The sequence below is a fragment of the Pyrus communis genome, chromosome 8, assembly GCF_963583255.1.
Source record: "Pyrus communis chromosome 8, drPyrComm1.1, whole genome shotgun sequence".
Taxonomy (NCBI): Eukaryota; Viridiplantae; Streptophyta; class Magnoliopsida; order Rosales; family Rosaceae; genus Pyrus; species Pyrus communis.
The window spans coordinates 13,047,520-13,063,538 of record NC_084810.1 but is presented as its reverse complement, the minus strand read 5'-3'; positions in this window follow the sequence as shown (position 1 = coordinate 13,063,538).

Here is a 16,019-nt window from a genome sequence, read left to right as displayed (position 1 = left end):
GGCCAATGAAATCAATGCCCCAAACATCAAAAATTTCAACATTAAAGATAGGTGTTTGCGGCATTTGGTCCCTTGCACCTATATTTCCCATTCCTTGGCAATGATCACAAGTTAAACAAAATGTTCTAGCATCTTTAAAGATTGTTGGCCAATAAAAACCACATTCTAACACTTTAAGGGCAGTGCGTTGTGTGCCAAAGTGTCCACCACAAGCATAAGTATGACAAAATGTTAGAATCGAATTAAACTCACAATCATGCACACAACGACGCACAATCTGATCTGCACAAAACTTCCACAAATATGGGTCATCCCATACATAAAACCGTGCCTCTTTCTTTAACTTATCACGTTGGTGCCTTGCTAGGGTACTTGGAACACGTTTTGACACCAAAAAATTGACCAAATCGGCATACCAAGGTTCACATACCTTAATGGACAGCAATTGTTCATCAGGGAAAGTCTCTTGGATGGGTAAGGGGTCCTCATTGCACACCAAACGACTTAAATGGTCAGCCACTACGTTCTCACTCCCTTTCTTGTCTCGAATTTCAATATCAAACTCTTGGAGAAGAAGCATCCATCTAATGAGCCGTGGTTTAGCCTCCTTTTTAGTGAATAAGTACCTAAGAGCTGCATGGTCAGAAAATACAATCACTTTAGTGCCAAGTAAATATGAACGAAACTTATCTAAAGGAAACACAACGGCAATAAGTTCTTTTTCCGTGGTAGAGTAGTTTAATTGAGCATCATTCAAGGTCCTAGAAGCATAGTAGATGGCGTGGGATTGCTTATTCTTCCTTTGACCCAAAACAGCCTCTATTGCATAATCGGATGCATCACACATGAGCTCAAAAGGCAACGTCCAATCAGGTGGAAGGATGATAGGTGCCGTGGTAAGCTTGTCCTTGAGAAGCTTGAATGCCTTCTCACACTCCTCGTTGAACTCAAACGCCACTTCTTTTTGTAGGAGACGGCATAGGGGTTGTGCAATCTTGGAGAAATCCTTGATAAATCGCCTATAGAATCCTGCATGGCCAAGAAAAGAACGAACCTCTCTAACCGAAGTAGGAGAGGGTAAGTAGCGTACAAGATCTATTTTAGACTTATCAACTTCAATTCCTTTTTCAGAGATGATATGACCCAAAACTATGCCTTGTTTAACCATAAAATGACATTTTTCCCAATTCAAAACAAGGTTAGTTTCCATGCATCTTTGCAAGATTAAAGTAAGATTATGCAAGCAATCATCAAATAAGTCCCCAAAGACACTAAAATCGTGCATAAATACTTCAATTATCTTTTCAACATAATCGGAGAATATACTTACCATGCATCATTGGAAAGTGGCCGGTGCATTGCATAAACCAAATGGCATACGACGATATGCAAAAGTACCAAATGGACAAGTAAAGGTGGTCTTTTCTTGATCATCCGGCGCTATGACAATTTGATTATATCCCGAATACCCATCAAGAAAGCAATAAAAAGAATGACTGGCTAACCTTTCAAGCATTTGATCGATGAATGGCAAAGGGAAGTGATCTTTCCTTGTTGCGGCATTTAGCTTCCTATAGTCAATGCACACCCTCCAACCGGTTTAAATGCGTGTAGGCACAAGTTCATCTTCTTCATTCTTCACCACTGTGACTCCGGACTTCTTGGGAACCACTTGGACCGGTGAAACCCAACAACTATCCGAGATGGGATAGATGACGCCACAATCAAGCAATTTGATGATTTCCTTCTTCACTACTTCCATCATTGGTGGGTTGAGTCGGCGTTGGGCTTCCCTTGATGGTTTGACACCTTCTTCCATGAGAATTCGATGCATGCACGTGGTAGGACTTATACCTTTGATATCGGCCAAAGTCCACCCAATGGCCGTCTTGTGCTCTTTGAGAACCCTCACCAATTTCTCCTCCTCTTGTGCCGTGAGTGATGAAGCTATAATGACGGGCAATGTGTCTTGCTCGCCCAAAAACACATACTTCAAGTGATTTGGCAACGGTTTGAGCTCAAGTGTAGGTGGTTGTTCTATAGAAGGAAGCAACTTATTAGTCGAAATTGGAATTGAAATTGGACTAGGGGACTTACCTTGGAGCCGTGGCAATGACTCTAGGGCTGCCACGGTCTCAATTACATCTTCATCCAAGGCCACGGCATGGGTGTTCAATTGTGTGCCGTGGGTTGCTATGGTGGCAGCCATGTGATCCTTCAATTCTATGCCATTTGTAATGACCGTTTCAAGTGCATCGCCATGTAATTGATCAAGGTGTGCCTGCGCCAAAGAATCAAGAATATCAATAGAGAAACATGAGTGATCATCATTAGGAAATCTCATAGTTTCAGAAATATTAAAATCAATCACTTCCCCATCGAATTCCATTGTTAGAGTGCCTTTAAACACGTCTATCTTAGTTCGGGCCGTCTTCATGAATGGCCTCCCAAGAAGAATCGGCAAGGATGGAGCATGGGTGGTTTCCTCCATTTCAAGGACATAGAAATCCGCCGGGAAGATCAAATTATTCACCTGCACTAAGACATCTTCCAATACGCCATTTGGATAGGCATTAGATCTATCGGCTAATTGAATAATCACACCATCATGTTTCAATTCACCAAGGTTCATTGAAGCATAAATAGAGTATGGCATGACGTTAATTGAAGCTCCTAAGTCTAACATAGCATGTTCGAATTTAGTTTGACCAATAATACAAGGGATTGTAAAGCTACCTGGATCTTTGCACTTTGGTGGTAACTTTCTTTGTAAAACAGCGGAAACATTCTCACTTACCCTTACTACCTCTTTATGTGATGCCCTCTTCCTTGTAGTGCACAATTCCTTCAAGAACTTAGCGTATTTGGGCACTTCCTTTATGGCATCTAGGAGCGGGATATTGACTTGAACTTTCCTGAACGTCTCAAGAATGTCCTTCTCATGCTCCACTTTCTTTGTTTGCAAAAATCTGTGAGGAAAAGGAACATTGGGTAGAACGGGGTTAGAATTAATCAAATTTGAACCCAACTTACCTTTGGTGGCCGAATGGGATGGCATGGATGAGTTTTTGTCCTTTTGGGCTTGCGGTAATGGAAGTTGTGTCCTTGCCGTGGGCTTCTCTTCATCCTCCTCTTCATGTTGCAATTTTTCTTCTTCGTTAGGACTTGTTTTGGGTGGTGTGGATGTGGTGCCAACTTCTTTTCCACTCCTCAAAGTGATTGCTTTGGCAGATTTGAACCCTCCCTTTGGATTGACAATGGTTGAACTTGGAAGCTTGCCTTGGTCTCGGAATTGTCCCACAAACTCCGCAATCTGCCCTATTTGCTTCTCTAAGTGATCTACCCTTTTGTCTTGGTTTTGCAATGCCTTTTCTTGGTTTTGCAATACTTTGTTTTGATTTTCTTGCCCCTGAGACAAACTAGTAAGTAACTTAAGAATTGTAGCATTATCTAAAGACGTACCTTGATGGGTTTGGGCGGATTGGGGTTGGTTTTGGTCTTGGCCGTGGGTTTTGGTGTAAAACCCCGGGGGTTGCTGCCTAAAGCCTCCTTGTTGGTAAGGTTGTTGAGGCTCCCTCCACTTGAAATTTGGATGGTCTCTCCAACCCGGATTGTATGTATTGGAATATGGATCATTCCTTGGCTGATTTTGGCTTGGAAATCCAATGGCGTTTGCACTCTCCTATCGCCCATTCTCAATCAATTGAGGGCACTTTTCCGAAGGATGACCTTGAATAGAACATACGCCACATACAATTGGACTTTGGATCTTCATTCCTTCGGCCATCTGAGACACAAGAGAAGTAAGATTAACTAATTGAGTTTGAATGTCGGATTGAGAACTTACCTCATTCACTTGTTGCCGTGGGGGGTCCCTTTGCCCAATTCCTTCGTATTGTTGTGCATTGAGAGCCCGGTTCGCAATAAGGTTCTTGGCTGCCATAGGGGTTTTATCCACCAACGCTCCTCCCGCCGAAGCATCAAGCATTTGCCTTTCAATGGGAAAAAGACCTTCATAGAAGTATTGAAGTAGAAGCTCCTCCTTCATTTGATGTTGAGGACATGATGCAACAAGGGTTTTAAAACGCTCATAGTATATTGGAAAAGACTCCCCCTGACTTTGTTGAATTCCGCTAATCTTCTTTCTCAAGAGAATGACTCTTGAAGTAGGAAAGAACTTTTCAAGAAACGCCCTCTTCATGCTCTCCCAAGAAGTGACCGTTCCGGGCGCTAGCTCGTATAACCAATCTTTGGCCTTCTCCAATAGTGAGAACGGGAAAACCTTCATCTTCAAAATACTACTATCAACGTTGATTGGAGTCATGCTTGAACATATTACCTCGATCTCTTTCAAATGCTTGTTGGGATCCTCCATGGACAGTCCATGGAACTTTGGAATGTGGTGCAACAAACTTGACTTCAATTCAAATTCGTCGGTCTTGTCTTGAGCCGCCCTTGGGTATTGGATGCACAAGGGTGCGGCATTGTCCATTCCCGAAGCGGAAAGCTCCTTGATTGTACGATTGTTCCGCTGCTATGGTGCGGACCTCTTCTTCCTCCCTTGCCGTGGGTTCTCCTTCCTCCTCAAGATTGGAAGCCGAACTAGAACTTGTTGGGTGAAGTTCTGGGTTCTTCTTCTTCTTCCTCAAAGTGCGCTCAAAATCGTCGTCAAAATCCAAGATGTTTGCACTAATAGTTTGAGAACTACGAGTCATAAACTAGTACCTACAAACAAGAAAAGAAACTAGGTCAGTAGCTAAAATAAAACGAAAACAAAAAGAAACAAAAAGAAACAACGGGGGATTAGCAAACTTGCTAATCCCCGGCAACGGCGCCAAAAATTTGATGTGAAATAAGATAGCACTCAAATTAAACCCTCTTTTTGACAATTGTAGTATAGTTATAAGTAGGGATCGTTCTAGGCCATGGATTAGGAGGGATTGCTAATCTAATGAAAATTGACTCAAAGATGTGAAAATATGCTTTAAAACACTTTAAATGACCTCACAAGACTCTTACTAACTTATATGACCAAAAACAAACTTTAAAGACTCAAAACAACTCAAAACAACCAAAAAGACTCAATTTAGACTCTAGGACTTCATTTGGACGAAAATACACTTGGTTTTCACTCTAAAGACTCAAAAAGACTCTTTTGGACAGATTTGGAACAAATAAGAAAGGGGATTTTGATTTTGGACGAATTTAAAAGAAAACAAGTAACTTAAAACTTTAAAACAGATTTTGGACGAATTTAAGAAAAACTAATGGATGATGGGATAGCCAAGGGATACTTCTCCACACATGATACTTTCAAACATAAATTGATTTCCAGTTGCTTTTCCGATAAACCATGAACCTTAACACCCCAGATTAACCGTGACATCACTAATTAACCCTCAGATTTCCCTTAAGTTAGTGGATTGGATGACATCATACGACAACCCAAAGCATTCTTCAAAAAGTCCCCTACATGACATCATAATAGAGATACGGTCAAAGATCATTACGTTCAATGGAAATCATAAGTATTGACAAAGCACTTGTAACTATGACATCATGATACGCATGCTAGGAATTTACTTAACATGATTGTGAAAACAACCTTAACTACTTGTGAATATAAGTTTGTGACGATTATGTGAAACACCCTTATATTCTAGCCCCAAATTCAAGCATGCAAATTAAGTAGGCCTCCCTAATAAACATACAAGAATAAGTTATCCATCAAACGGTTAAGTAAATTGCGTTCACAATTTATGAAATCACAACTGGACTTAATCAACTCATATTATAAACGTAATCATGGTTTCAAAGCATCCCTAGGCTAAAACGAGTTTAGCCTCTCATGTTCATGACAAAACAAAGCAACATAGAATTAAACATTAAAATAAAAGATAGATTACACCTAAAAACGTCCAACACTCCAACTCGAATGCACAAACGCCCAAGGCTTGATCTTCCTTCTCCTATTCCTTGCTAAGTCACGGCACAAGGTCTAGGGTGGGTTTGTGGATGATTTTCTGGGTTTTGGATGGATTTAGGCAGGTGGGGTGGTGCGGCAAGGGTTGATGGTGGTGTATGGAGGTTGGGATGGAGGTATGGAAGTAGGGGAATGGTGTAAAGTGGTTGTAAGGTCACGGCAAAGGGTTGATTTCTGAAGGAATGTATGAATGTTGTGTGAAGGGGGTGGTGAACTAAATGGTGCGGCAAGGGCTGCTTATATAGGCTAGTTTGGCACACTTAGTGAAGGAAAAGGATTGCCTAATCCTATTGAAAAAGGGTCAATTCAAGGCAGAAATCAAGTGGGATTGGGAATAGGAATTTCGGCTAGGATTTAGGGAGTTCTAGAAGGCTAGGTGCGGCACACATGTAGGGATAGGATAAGGTGTTCTAGAAACTGTGTTTAAGGCAGATTCCTAATCCTAAAGGGCCTAGGACATGTGATATAAGAGTAGGAAAAGGATTGTGATTCCTAAACCTACAAGGAAATGTGTTTTGCGGCATTGGTATGGATAAGTCTTCTAGAAACTGAAATAGGTGTTTAGATGTGTAATTGATTCCCCCTAATTAGCTAGGTTTAAGTCCCAATCTGATTTGGATAGGATAGAATAGGATAATGTTAGAGTTAGGATAGGATAAGGTTTCTAGGATAGGATAAGATAAGGTTTGGATAAGGTTGGATAAGGTTCCTTGTTTCTTGCTTCTTCTTTATCTTCATTGGAATAGAACTTCTTCCACCAGATTTGTAGCCTTTCCTAGCTCTTCTTGTCTTCAATTTCGTCCATCCTCTTTGTTCCATGGTTAAGCTATCCAATTCATGCCCAAAAATGCTCCAAATAGCCTCAAAATGCACTTTCTTGCTCCCTTTGCCATTAGAACCTAAAAACATACGAAAATGTCTTAAAATACTAAAACAACTATGAATTAACAACATAAATGCACGAAAACAAGCTAAGTAAGTCGCCTAAATATGCTCCTATCATCCAGTCGAACCAGGGACGCCAACATTAGAAAGTCGTAAAGACAATCCTTAAGTACTTAAGAAGAACTAAGGATTTTATGCTGGTATATAGAGGAAATGTGAAAGGGGAACTGCTTGTGAATGTCTACACTTATTTTGACCACATGGATCCTCAAAGTGTAAGTCCACATCATAATGAGTCTTCATTTTAAATGGAGGAGCTGTTAGCTTGAGAAGCCACAAGCGGAAATGCGTTGTGGAGCAAAAAATAGTCCTAAAAATCCTAGAAGTGACACGAAGATTTTTTCCCATGAAAGACAAGATTACCCTCATTAAATGGACAGGGCTCTCAAATACTCCCACGCCCAACTCAGCATCCCTGAAAGTCCAAGCGGCTGACTATGACTGCTTAAAGATCCCCTGCTTTGTGGAAAAGTCAAAGACATTAAAGATAATGATTAATTACTAAATCATATCTTTAATACATTACAAATTGAAGTTCAGGTAAGGAATCCCTATCACAATCAATCACGTATATTTCCATCATTATCCTAAGATATTATCTCCTAATTAATATCCTTGGAATATTCTTTCCTCATTCATCCAACGGATAACACACCTTGGCCAATAGGATGCCACCATGTGTAGGGCTACTCCTTAACACTATGTTCAGACGCATCCTCTTATAAATACCTCCATCTCCACCAAATTTTGGTAAGCTTTTTGCTATGCAAACAAGCCCTAAACACTCACTCTTTTTAGAGAAACTAACTTAAGCATTATAGATCTATTGGCCAAACCCCCCTCCTCTACCAAGATGTTGATTGTTTTGTAGGAACAAACTTGTCTAAAATTGAACAAGCACTAATCCAATACGATGGTTTAAAGGCTTTGGTCTTTAGAAAAAGTATTGCTTTAAGGTAAGACACTTCTTTTTTCATTTCATCAACTCTTAGGCCTTGAAGAAAATAGGAAAATGATTTATTTTTTATTCATGCTCTCTAAGCTTATACCTTCAATTTAATTTTAAGCATACAATACATAAATAATCCTCTAATTTTACAAAGTTTTTTCTTCAGCCTTTCTTGTCAAAGACGTTTTAATCTAATGGTGATAAAGCCACAAATCAATGAGTCTTCTATCCACCAGTGATCTAGCCATGAATCAACATATCTTTCGGCGATGTACGTAGTCACGAATCAACGAGTCTTCCCCTCTATAGTAATGTGGCATGAGTGAACCGGTGATCAAAAGTATAGGATGTCAACAAATTAAGATCTTAGTCTCTTCATTTGTCAATTAGTTGCAATAGCCGCGCATTATGACTATGAGATAAGGCAGATGGACGTGAAAATTGTTTTCCTATATGAATATCTAGAGGATGAACTATAAATGGAACAACTTAAAAGATATATTCCTAAAGGTGAAGCACATAAAGTATGCAAACTTCAACATTCCATTTATGACCTTAAGCAAGCATCTCGAAGTTGGAACATCAAATTTGAGGAATTTATACAAGGATATGATTTCGAACTGAATTTAGACGAATCATATATGTTTACAAGAAACAAATTGGGGATTCAATCACTTTCCTAGTATTGTATATTGATAACATATTGTTAATAAGTAATGACAAAGCTATGCTTAAAGAAGTTATTGCTTGGTTATCAAAGACTTTCTCCATGAAGGACATGGGAAAAGCTTCGTACAATCTTTGGATCAAATTGATGCGAGATCAACCCAACAAAATGTTAGGTCTTAGTCTAATTACATAGACAAGAATATTCGAAAAATGGGCTTCCTTTCTTTCTGAAATTGGGTTATTCTCACCAAGTGAGAAATGTGGGATGGTGAATGGTGAATAGATATTATACTATATATTTTATCCTAATCTTAGTATTAATTTATTGGTTATTTTGTGAAATTTTGGTACGTTGAATTATATTTCTAATGTAGGACATTTGATTTTCTCTTGAACAAAAAGTGATCAAATGGATGAATTTTAGAGTGATTTCAACTGAAGGGTGTTTATGAGTCTTTCAACTTGTTTGTACCAAAGTTTCATATTTAGTACCAAACAGATAATTTGTGGTGATGAAATAAAGAAACAGTGCACAATGATGTTAAAGTGGTGTCTTGAGCTTATTTGGGCTTTTTGGTGTTCAAGTAGGTGTGTTTTGACAATGGGCCATTATGGGCATATGTTCATGACATCATAAGCTTTTAAAAGAGTCATCTTGGACCTGTTTTAGAAAAGTCTAAGGCCTAGAAAATGTGGTTGCTTTGTGGTTGGGCAAATTTTCCATTATTGACAATGAGGTTGCTTCCTAGTTATCTTATTCCATTTAGTTTCCTAGTTTTTAGAAGACATTTTGTAGGAAGGATTTTTATTTTGTGGAAGTATAAGGCTAATTAGCCATTAGATATTTTTGTGCATCAATTAGGGAGAACACACTACTTTGGAGAATTCGGCTTAGATAGATTTTGACGATTCCAGTTTATTTGCAAGGTGTTTTCTATCTATGTTTTTAATAATATTTTTCTTTATGATTTTGTGTAATTAATCTCTTTTGCTAGGGTGAGGTCATGAGCCTTAGCAAGAATATGTAGTTTCTTTTCAATTTACTTATGATATTATATATCCAAGTTTTGAATTATTAATTACCGGTTTAAACTATATAAATGTCTTGGTAATTCACGACTACTAGGATATTTAGAAAAGTAATTTGATATAATTTTGGTCAGAGGTCGATCCCTGAAGACGAAGGCTTCTTCTGGTTAATAATTGTAAATTCACTTGATTGCATGGTTTTTCACAGGGTTTCATAAGCTTAATAAATCTTGCATATTTATATTTGATCTGAATACCACCGATGGATTGCATGTCTGATATGCGTTCTAGATTGGGAGTCCAAGTAGAGCATACTTTAGGAACTTAACCTTCAAAATGTGCATGTGTAATTCATACGTAATTGAAAAAACTACGTAGAATTGTTAAAGTGATGGCACAACCCTAGTGATTTTACAACTTTATTTTCAAAAACTATTTGCTTTTGTTTACTTTCTTTTGCCGATTTACTTTGTGATTTTATTTAAATTCGTTTTCCTTTGTTTACTTTCTAGACTTGAACCCTTATAATATGTCTTGGTGTCTTCTAGGTGACTTTAATAACATCATTACCATGTCTGAGAAAGTTGGAGGGGAATCAAAGTGTGAATGGTGACATGTCTAATTTTATTAACTTCTTAAATTGTGGCAATCTTGTTTCCTTAAACGTGACTAGGGTTTCTTTCACTTGGAGTAATAAGCACTCAGATAACACTTTAATTTTTGAACGTCTTGGGGCTAATCCGTGTTGAATCCATGGGTTTCCTGATTTTGAACTCTATCACTACCCTGTATTTGGTTTAGATCATAGTCCTATTTTGCTTTCCACCAAGGTTGTTACTAAAACGAATAATCACAACCAATTTAAATTTGAAGCTATATGATTGCTCCACCCTGGATTCAAGTCCTCTGTTAAAGATGCTTGACATTGCCATGCCACAGTTTGTGGTAAGGATCAGTTTACCAGTTGTGCAGGTACCCTTACATAGTAAATGAAAAAAAGGAAGTTTTTGGTAATATTTATGAGCGGATATTATAGAACCTTGCATTTCCTCTAAGATGAATCAATGTTTGCTTTTTTTAAATTGCAGAAAATGAAATTTATTCAGCTGTTAATGCTATTTCAGCCTTGAAGGCCGATGGTCCGGATGGACTTAGTGCTGGTCTCTTCCATGGATGTCGGGAATGACCTAAATATTTCATTACTTCAATGTTATCTATGTAATTTTCTTAATCTTGGGGAATGAGCTATTTGCTTAATCTTGGACATGCACAAAAATGAGTCATTTGCTTAATCTTAAGACTTTTGGGACATGCTCAAAACATGCTCACAGGATGCACATAATATGCTCAAAAGATGCATAGAACATGCTCACTGCATGATCAACACAAGATATGCACACTACATGAAATTACCAAAAATTACTAAAATTACGATAACATTTACGAAGCTTAAAAAGACCTAATTGTTTGGTTATACAAGAAAAACTATTGTTTGGTTATACAAGAAAAACTAGTCAAATAAATGTTGTCCATATATAACTTCATAGAAACGCACTACCTTGCATGAACTAGATCCCAAGCTTCGGTCTAAAAAACCCCCATGTTCTTCGGAACGACATCGTCGATGGCCAAGCCAGTGGATAAGCAGTCGGCAAATTTAAGAAAACTCCATATTCCGCTCTACCACATAGCAACAACTGCATGTTACAATGCACTCGATATTTAAGACATTTAAAATGAAGTTAAAGATAAGTCGGGAAAGAATGTATCCGTTATCCTGCTGCCCACATTTGATTACATGATCAATGCTAAATGGTTTATCCATCGTTTTTTGGGTTAGGTTTAAATTAGGTACTGCCTTGTCGGATCCCGTCACCTCTAAAAGACTGGGAATTACAAAATAGAGATGTGCAAATTGTTTCTTCATTTTTGCCCACACTGACCTTGAGAAATATGAATTATAAATCCTGATGGTGCGATGTACGAGATGCACATGAGTCAACTGGTCACTGTTCACGTGACATGGGATGAATACTTCATCGACATCCTTTCATGCACGCGTGTGTGGCTTCATGCCTACAATGCCTAACGCAACATTGTTCAAGTGCCTTGAAGGAATAAAAATCAGAGCTTCTTTTGCATTTGCCTTCCCTTGGCCTTAACATTTGTTTTGGCGTTTAAAAATCTGTAGCTTCCTTTTTCATTTTTTGCCTGCTTTGCAACAAAATTAAACATTTTCCTACATAAAACAAAAACAAAGGACTTGCCTACCTATTTGTAAATGACAACGAATTGGTGTTACAAACATAAGTAAACAAATCGAGGGTAGGAATAAGAACATAAAACTTACCCAGAAAAAATAGTCCGTCGTTGTCCACCGTTCCCCAAAAATTTTAGGATGCTCCGATGATGGGTTCCTTAGAAGGTAAATGGCGACGTTGTTCAAAGTGAAATGCATTGTAAAAGGCAATATTAAACACTTGTACTCACTTAGGATGTGGTAAACATAAAGTAGTTACAAATTAAAAAAAAACAAAAAAACAAAAAAATACTTACGCTGATGTGTAGAGTACCCTCCGAATGGATGAGTGTGGTAAAAAAATCCTTACCCACAGTAGTCGATGTGTATAAGTTGACTGTATCGTTGGTACAAAACAAACCACATGTTATTCCAACTTGGCAGTTGTTGAATATTCAATTGTTTGAATTACCACCGAAGGTGAATGTACCTAGCGAATGCCCCTAGTTTGTCAGGACGCCGACGAAAACCTCCACAGCGAGCTTGGGGATAATCTGCATGGGATCCGTGACAACTCTGACATCCTATGCTTGACTATAAAAAAACTTTCCTTTTTTTGTTTTTTGCAGCCTTGGAAAAGGTTGTAAGGGTGCTGGAGCTACATTCTTTTACGTTTCCGCCACATTCCCTTACTAAGAAGAAGTGGCTCAGAATCAGACGTATTGGTAGCCTCGTTCACTCGATGCCTTCCTCATTTTGGCCATTTTGCTGGTTGACCTCCTCGTCGTCGTCTCCCTCTCGAAGATACATAACTTGATCTTTTCCCAATTCACCATCCAATTTAAACTCCAATATATGTAGGAGTTATTGGGCGACATCCTTTGCATCGTAGGCTGAAACTGTACTCGGCAAGACGATATAAAAAATCGAAAAAGTTGACATCTCATGTTGTTACAATTGTGTCTTATCTTGTGGCAACTTTTGTTCGGCGATAAAGGTGTAAGGTTAAGCGGACAATGCGGTAAGATCTTTGTAACCCATAATCATGGTCTTATGGAGGGGTAGGAGATTTTTCCAACTTGGTATCCTCGAGATTTTTTTTGCGTCCCGTGTTATTCTTACCGATTGAAACAAGTAGTCCGCTGCGTTAACTCGTAGACGCTCAACCTCGGAAACAAAGTCCTTTGGGCACCCTGCTCGACCTCTAATTCCTCCAAAATTGTCCTCAACTAGGTCTCCATCAACTGGGCAAACTCATCAAACTTTCTCCTTTGAACAAACTCATAATCCTGCGAATGAAAAACAGTGATTTCATCAATTACCCCCGAAAGCGATATTCAAAGAAATAGTACAACAATATGTCTAAATTTAAACTATAATGCATGCGGATTTATGTACGAATTGCTAAGTTAGAAGTGGATGGCGACACTTGCTTGGTATCCCGTCTTCGCCTTCCCTTTGCCTTTCAATGAAGGAGTTGTCTCGGAGTCATGATCAACATCAGCCAAACCTTTACATTCATGCTTCGATGTTGCTTTCGTAGAAGGCTCAACTTCATCAAACATGCTACTCTAGTGAGGGGCTTTTTTATGCCTCGGTGGGAGTAATGGGTTGGACGACAAGTTGCATTCAACAAAATCAATGTTGTATAAGTTAGTAAAGGAATAATTTGTGAAAACAAGTTCATTTGAGCAATATCTATGCATGCAATTAACAAATAAAGGCAGAATCATGCTTGTATGCACTTAAAAACAAAACTTTACCCATGAAATTCAAGGCCTAATAGTTGTGGTGAACCAAGACTCAACTCAAATCTTAAAGAAAAGAGGTGAGAAACTTTTCTACCTTTGAAGGACCTTTTTGCTTAGCAAAGGATATTCACCCATGTGAGGGCCTTCTTTCCTTAGTCTCATTGCTCCTTGGCTCCATGGATGTGGATGGAGGAACTTTGCTTCTTGGCTCCATGACTTCTTGGATATGGATGAAGGAATGGATTCTCCAAGTTCCCAAGAAAGGGAACCTCTAAATTTCCATACCAAGGAGAGCATTGAGGAAGAGATGAGTGACCTAGGAAGAGATGGATACTAGTCTATTCTTCCTAGGGTGGCCGGCTTCCTACGAGAAGAGAGAGCTTTTTGTGTTATTCTCTTTTCTCTCTAGAAAACCCCCATGAGGGAATAGGTTATAATTTCCTTTCTATAGCCACTTACATTGAGTGGCATAATTGAAATTAAAACCAATTATCCCTCACATTCACTATGGCCATCCATGTGGGTTCATTGGGCTTTCATGCTCTTTGTGTTTTCAAGTTGTCATACAATTTGAGTTATTGGACTTGACATTCAAAGCCCATTGGGCGTTGAGGCCCAAAACTAACCTGAGGTCTAAAACGAACTTATTCGTTTGATTAATTAACATATTAATTCATCCTAGCCATAAATAATTAAACCATTTAATTATCCTTACTCATCTTCGTTGTTTCTTCAATCTCTACCTTACGCGGCGTACGATCCATTAGGTTCCTTTTAGTGAGGTAGCGGGCAATTAGAACTCTTCAAATCGATTGTCAATTGAAACTTACTTTTCAATTCTCTCTTTAGTGATTACACCTTAGGGCTTCCACAAACCATGAGCGACACCTAGCAGTAAGTCATGGCTACCCAAGCTAATCAGAAGAGGTGGAGAACCTATTCAGTTTGGGATTACAATGTAATATGGTCTTTCTTTAATACAATATTCTTGACCACATTGTTTGATTTGATAGTTTATTCATGTCTACTATCCAATGTGATTCTCTTACTTTTATGATTACCTTGAATGTGATTTGGAATGAATTCTTAAATCTTATTTATACTCTGGCCAGAGATTCTTAATCATATCATAGAGTATTCTCCCTCAAATGGTTTGAAGGTTAGAGATCCTTTATTGTACATTCACTTGCCTTCATGGCTAAGTGGCTTGACCCCAACTATGCCGTGGACACCCTTTGATGGAGTGACTTTGACATAGTCAAAGATCAAGGACCTAACCATAAGACAACTGTGATGCCTTAAGTCAAAAGACTACTTTGCATTATCCCAACCATGAGTTTTCATGTGACATCAGTATGAGAACTCCTTGTTGATCGCGTTCAGTGGACTCATTCTCTATTGAGCACCTACATGCTTGTCTTGGTGTCAATCACACCAATGACTCGAGACTAGTCACTCTCTTTAAGAGAAGACATTGCACGTATTGATCTTAACAGACTGTCAATGCCCAATTGACACTTATGATCAGGAACGTTTAGGATATGTATACGAAAGAGAACGGTCTCATGAATCTATCTTCTTTATATCACATTCTCTTAATTACATATTCCTTGGACTTATCGTTTAAGCATATAACATTTATATGAGACGGCTTTAAACAATAATCTTTGCCCTTTATATTAAACTAGATTAGTTTAACATGTGAAATGTTTGTAAAGTATCATCATATGATTGGCTTTAGGGCACATTTCCAACTCCCACTTGCACTAGAGCCAATCAGCTTGGTCATCAGTGATGATACCTTTTCTGAATTTAATTCAAAAATGGTTGAGTAGTAGGCCTAGATAATGGATATCTATATGTTATCCATTGAAGCAACCTTGAGAATAACAACATCACCATTATACATGATTCTTAATGATGTGGTTCAGTCTCTCAATTGAGTTCGGATCTTGATGAGACCTTGATTCCCTAGCTTGAGCTATCGCCTTATTAGTGTCGTAGTGTGGGTACACTAGAGACACTTCTTGGTTGGAACCGAATGGAGAGTTCATAAATGAACTTTCCCATCCAAACAACAATGTTGTCAGCTTTTATATGGCGATATATTTTGCATGCATGATGGAACACACTAAAGTCATTATAATGTTTCCACCCAAATATCTCTTTAGTCATAATAAAGAGATATCCAATTATCTCTTCATTCATAATGAAGAGGCGGGATACGATATTAGATTCATAATCTAATACATTTACGCTTCCATTGCGTTACTCTAATTCTTCCTCGTTCTTGAAGAATCTATCCTTTAGTATTTCTCAAATGCTTAAGGACTCACTTGACAATTGCCATGGTTCTGATCCTGGGTTTGCACTGATATCGTCTTGTACCTTTATTGGTACAACTTATATCATCGTTTTTCATACAATATGAAATATGTAAATCACCTTTTTGCG